Source organism: Sinocyclocheilus anshuiensis, unplaced genomic scaffold, assembly GCF_001515605.1.
Source record: "Sinocyclocheilus anshuiensis isolate Anshui unplaced genomic scaffold, SAMN03320099.WGS_v1.1 scaffold1371, whole genome shotgun sequence".
NCBI lineage: Eukaryota > Metazoa > Chordata > Actinopteri > Cypriniformes > Cyprinidae > Sinocyclocheilus > Sinocyclocheilus anshuiensis.
In genome coordinates this window covers 1,137,759-1,143,856 of record NW_015539833.1, presented here as the reverse complement: position 1 = coordinate 1,143,856, position 6,098 = coordinate 1,137,759, and the positions used below count along the sequence as shown (strand labels likewise).

Here is a 6,098-nt window from a genome sequence, read left to right as displayed (position 1 = left end):
CTACCGACGCGCGGAGGGTGGCGTTCGAGAGGGCTCCTCGAGCTGTAGGGATCCCCTGAATTTGGTGGAGATCGGAGATCCGCCGGCGCGTTCGCGAGATAGTGACACCAGTCAACATATCAATATCGGCCTTTTTTTACTCCCTAATATCGGTATCGGCCCCGAAAAACCCATATCGGTCGGGCTCTAATGAAAATTAGGTAACACTTTAGAATAGGGAACTCATATTCACTATTAACTAAGAGTTTTCCCTGAACAAACTCCAAATTTGCTGCTTATTAATAGTAAGGTAGTTGTTAAGTTTAGGTATGGGGTGGATTAAGGGATCTAAAATACGGTTATGCAGAATAAGGCATTAATATGTGCTTTTAAGTACTAATAAGCAGTCAATATGCTAGTAATATGCATGCTAATAAGCAACTCATTAATACTGAGAATTGGTCCTTAAAAATGTGTTACCGAAAATTATCATAATATATTAGTTCAAAAGTTTAGGGTCAGTGAGATCTTTGAATTTTTTATTTTTATATTTTAAATAGTGTCTTTTGCTCACCAAGGCTGCATTTATTTGATCAAAAATACTTTAAAAACTGTAATATTGTGAAATATTATTGTAATTTAATTGTTTTCTATTTTAACATGTTTTCAAATGTAATTTATTCCTGTGATCGAAGCTGTATTTTCAGCATCATTACTCCAGTCTTCAGTGTCACATGATCCTTCAGAAATCATTCTAATATACTGATTTTCTGCACAAGAAACCTTTAATTTTATTACTTACTATTTTTGTGGAAACCATGATACATGTATTTCAGGATTCTCTGAAGAGTAGAAAGTTCAAAAGAACAGCATTTATTTGAAATAGATTTTTTTTTTTTTGTATCATAAATCCCTTTGCTGTCAATTTTGATCAATTAGTGCTTTCTTGCTGAATAATGTAATAATTTTTTTTTGAGGAAAATAAATCTTACTGACCCCAAACATTTGAACGGTAGTGCAGATATGATCCTAATGATATTGTTTTACTCTCTGTGTCTGTTTTCAGAATGGCCTGTCAGGGACGCACCGTCATCATGTCCATTCATCAGCCGCGGTACTCCATCTACCGGCTCTTCGACAGCCTCACCCTGCTGGCCAACGGCAAACAAGTCTATCACGGACCCACTCAAGATGCTCTAGACTACTTTTCCAACATTGGTAGCATAATTTACTGATACAAATACTTAAAAGTTTCTAATCTGTTAAAAAAATTATTAGTTGAAAAAACGGAACTGTGAGGTGTCAAAAGATGTGAGTGTTTTTAATACTAATATCTCTGTTTGTTTTTCAAATGATAACGTAGGATATGCTTGTGAAGCTCATAATAACCCAGCTGATTTCTTCTTGGACGTCATTAATGGCAGTTCTGCAGCTGTCAACATGACAAAGATTCAAAATAACGGAGGTACTTGGTTATATTTCTATTTAAATGGATTTTCAGGAGTCAGATTCGCTTGTTAAATGATTTCCTCATCAGATATTATAATGTAAATCATGGCAACAAAATGCCACTAAGATGTCTTGGTTGTGCTTCTAGTTAAAAGGCATTTACAAAACACTTAGCCATAAATAATAAAATAAGTAAGCTGTTGGGTTCATAAACGAACAATAGTATGTCTTCAGCAGTGTAGATTATGAATCGTGTATCTCTTAAATGAACTTCTACGTTGTGTGTAATACTGTTGACAGACTTTGAGTTTGAAGTGGCTGCCGTCAGCCAGCAGTGTATTGAGGATCAGCTGGTGGAGAAGTACAAAAACTGCAGTTATGCGTGAGGCATCAAAGCCGAGCTAGAGCGCATCACCTGGGCCAAAGACAACAACATCAGAGCCAAGTGTCACACCGTCACCTACAACAGCACTTTCTTCCATCAGCTCCGCTGGGTGTTATGGAGAACCTTCTGGAATCTAATGCTGAACCCACAGACTTCAGTAGCACAGGTACCACTGTGATTTATATGGGTTTACATTGACATTTTTCATTTACAATATATATATATTTTTTTAAATATATATATATATACAGGGGTGCACATAAGTGGTCCGCAGGTCCGCATGCGCGACCAAAATAAAAAATGCACTGTATTAATAAGTTCTGACAGCGCATTTGCGTACTGACATGGATGACAGCTGTTAATGCACAATCTCCATTGTAGATCGACAAACTGTACTGTATAAGATTTCTATTCAAATCAAAAGCATAAATCTATTGGCTACCCGCTGCCTTTTTCAAAGCACAATGCAAAACTGTGACATTTCATTCACTGATGCGCTACAATCGGCAGTGCTACTTACTTGCCGGCAACCCGCCAAAATAAAAGCCTGCTGATTTTAAGGTTGAAAATTAAGAAAATTCATGAAAAAAGCATTTTATTTCTAAGTTTACTATAAAATAACTATATTTGTATTTAATACTCCCTTTTTTATTTTAAAATATAATAGTATTATCACACTTTATTATTTTTATTATTTTATTCAAAAAACTAACTAAATAAAGTGCAATAATATTATCACTATTATTAATTAATTTTTTATAGTTATATTTAATCGGTCACACCATGTGCCACCGTGTGAGGACCAAACCAAATCTCCAGGTTCATATATATATGCACCCCTGTATATATATATATATATATATATATATATATATATTGTAAATGAAAAATGTCAATGTAAACCCATATAAATCACAGTGGTACCTGTGCTACTGAAGTCTGTGGGTTCAGCATTAGATTCCAGAAGGTTCTCCATAACACCCAGCGGAGCTGATGGAAGAAAGTGCTGTTGTAGGTGACGGTGTGACACTTGGCTCTGATGTTGTTGTCTTTGGCCCAGGTGATGCGCTCTAGCTCGGCTTTGATGCCTCACGCATAACTGCAGTTTTTGTACTTCTCCACCAGCTGATCCTCAATACACTGCTGGCTGACGGCAGCCACTTCAAACTCAAAGTCTGTCAACAGTATTACACACAACGTAGAAGTTCATTTAAGAGATACACGATTCATAATCTACACTGCTGAAGACATACTATTGTTCGTTTATGAACCCAACAGCTTACTTATTTTATTATTTATGGCTAAGTGTTTTGTAAATGCCTTTTTATATATATATATATATATATATATATATATACATATATACATTTTATTCTTTAAAAAAAAGAGAGATTCTATTTTAAAAATCTAATAGTAATTCCTTTAGATTTATTATTATTATTTTTTTTACAATTGTATACAATTTCTATATCACCCCAAAATCAAAATAAAAAAAAGAAAACTATAAAACAAGAAGTTATATTTTAATATAATATGAAATTATGTTTTGCATAAATTAAATAAAGCCTGTTATTAGGTCCATTCATTTTTTATTTGCATTTTCCTCAAAATTCTCATTACTGTAAAGCAGGGAGAAGAAATAATAAATGTTAAAATTAGTGCTGTCAAACGATTAATCGCATCCAAAATAAAAGTTTTTGTTTACATAATATGTGTGTGTACTTTGTATAAATACACGCATACAGTATATATTTAGAAAATATCTACATGTAATTACATGTATATATTTATATTCATGTAATTTAATTTTTATATAAATATATTTAATATATAAACATAACATCTTTTTCTTAAATATATACATGCATGTGTGTCTATTTATATATACGTAATAAATATACACAGTACACACACATATATTATGTAAACAAATACTTTTATTTTGGATGAGATTAATCGCGATTAATCATTTGACAGCACTAGTTAAAATCTTTATGATATTATATATTGTACTGCCTTTTATTTTTTTCTGCTGTGTAGTACAATTATGATTTTCTTATAGTACATTATTTCACATAATACAATTATTTTCTGCCTTATAGTACAATTATTACTGTATTACAGTAATGAGAATTGTTGTATGGAAATTAAGAGTGATGGTAATTACAACAACTAAATTAAATCTCAAATGCATAATCATCTAAATCTAAGGGTCCTAATATATGCTTCATTTTTTAATGAAAAACATTATTCCTTTTGTTGTTGATGTTGTTGTTTGTTCCATATGTAACCAGGGCATGTTTTCTTGAGAGTCAAGCATTCAGCTTAATCAATGTCGGGACCGATTACACTAAACAAAGATTTATTTCCCCAATCATTTAAATCCATTCCTTCCCTCCCAACCACCAGCCCATTCCAGATTTTCCTCAAAAGAGACTTTCTGGACACTTAGATGCTCATTAACCACCAAATGCCATCAGAGGAGCCCTTCACACATTATTAACAGCTGATTGCTCCCAAGGGCTTTTGGCTAATTTCTCGAAAGTCAAAGCTAAGCGGATTTGGTGACTGTTGTGATCTGGGTCTCGCCCGCCTCGTAGATCTGAACATGATTTCTGACCCTGCACACAAGCGTAACAGAATCATGTCTACCAGACTATCACCTGACTGGAGTTAGTTGAATGCTGGCGCCTCGACATCTGGGGTGAAGAGTGGTTTATCATCCACAGCTCTGCGATATTTGCTTAGCCTTTTACCCTGGGAAGTCTCTTGATAAGCTGTCAAGAGATTTTTGTCAAACTCGCTGGCTGTCACTCTTTCACCTTTATTGAGTAAAAGATCATGCTCGGGGGGTTATGTGTGGATGCCAAGATGTTCAGTATGTTGCCATGCATTTGGTGCGTTGTTGGTAAATAATTGCTTGGATGTTTCGGGTGGTTCAAGTCCAAAGCCAAATCGGAATTTGTGTAACTGGTTCGATTTGCTGGTAGTTATTTCCTATGCATTTTCTTGACGTATTTCTGTATTTACATTCAAAATAATATCTTTACGAAAGCATGTTCATGTGTCAATAATATTGATTTCATTTATACCAGTTTTAGAGCACACTTCTTGAATTATGATCATTATTTTTGGCAGTTGGCAGTCACGACCCTCATGGCTGCCATTGTTGGTGCAATCTTCTATGGAGTCAAAGATGACCAGAGCGGCATACAAAACAGGTGAGTTAACTTTTCAGTGAGTGGAATTAAGTAATTCATTTTAATACCTCATGTGTATATGTTTTAATACCAGTATGTGTTTATATATAAAGCTTCACGTTCTTGTGGACAAAGTACATATATCCTGTACTATTTCTATATATCCTGTACTTGGCGTAAAACATGATATTTGCCTTAAAATGTAGTGAAATAAATTTGAAAATTACCTAAAATGAAAATACTCTAATAAAGAACATATACTTGAAAAATGTACAGAAATACAAAAGAGTAATTCAGCGAGCATGAGGAATAATTTTCACACATGACTTGGTCACACGTGCTCACTTATTTTTGTTTTTATTAGCTCCATGCAAATGTCACCATTTTCTTTTCAGGTTTGGTGTTTTGTTCTTCATCACAACAAATCAGTGTTTCAGCACCCTCTCGGCTGCCGAACTCTTCATCACAGAGCGCAAGCTGTTCATGTAAGTACTTCAACACCTGTTTGACATTCAGAAAGGCTCTAGAAATATTTTATTTGCTACTACTGAGTATCAAATGCTGGGGTACTGAACATTTGCAAGCTGATAACCACACATACATGCATCGAGAAACTGAAAAGAAGTTCTTGTGTGAGTGATTTTATTTCTGTTTTTGCATATCCTGAGGTCTCTTAATTTCTGTGTAATAATGCAATACTGCATAAAAACTGGCTCAGTCCCTAATATCAAAAAGCAGATCTGCTTCTGTCTGCATTTGGTTCAGCCTTAAACTTGTTATTAAATATGTCGTTATAGAGTATGTTTCTTATTATTGCTATTTTAATATAATTTATATGTTTATTACAATATATAATAAACAAATATAATAAATATAAAAAAATATATAATGCAAATAAATGAAAATATAATTAAAAATAATTATATTTAAATACATAATTTAATGTTTCTATAATTTTATTTACAATTAACATTATTTTTGCATTATTTCGCTACTTAATCTCTGTGCTTCATTGTGTGTAAACACCTTTTTAGGGTATATATGCAGGTTCAGATGCGTCTTCTGTTCCGCCTCTGCAGTGTAAA

The 6,098-nt window shown here is 33.6% G+C and overlaps 1 pseudogene; it reads left to right on the top strand.

Annotated features, from left to right (window-relative positions):
• LOC107684282 (ATP-binding cassette sub-family G member 2-like) overlaps positions 1 to 6,098 on the top strand; it is a 12,543-nt pseudogene that overhangs the window by 3,024 nt on the left and 3,421 nt on the right.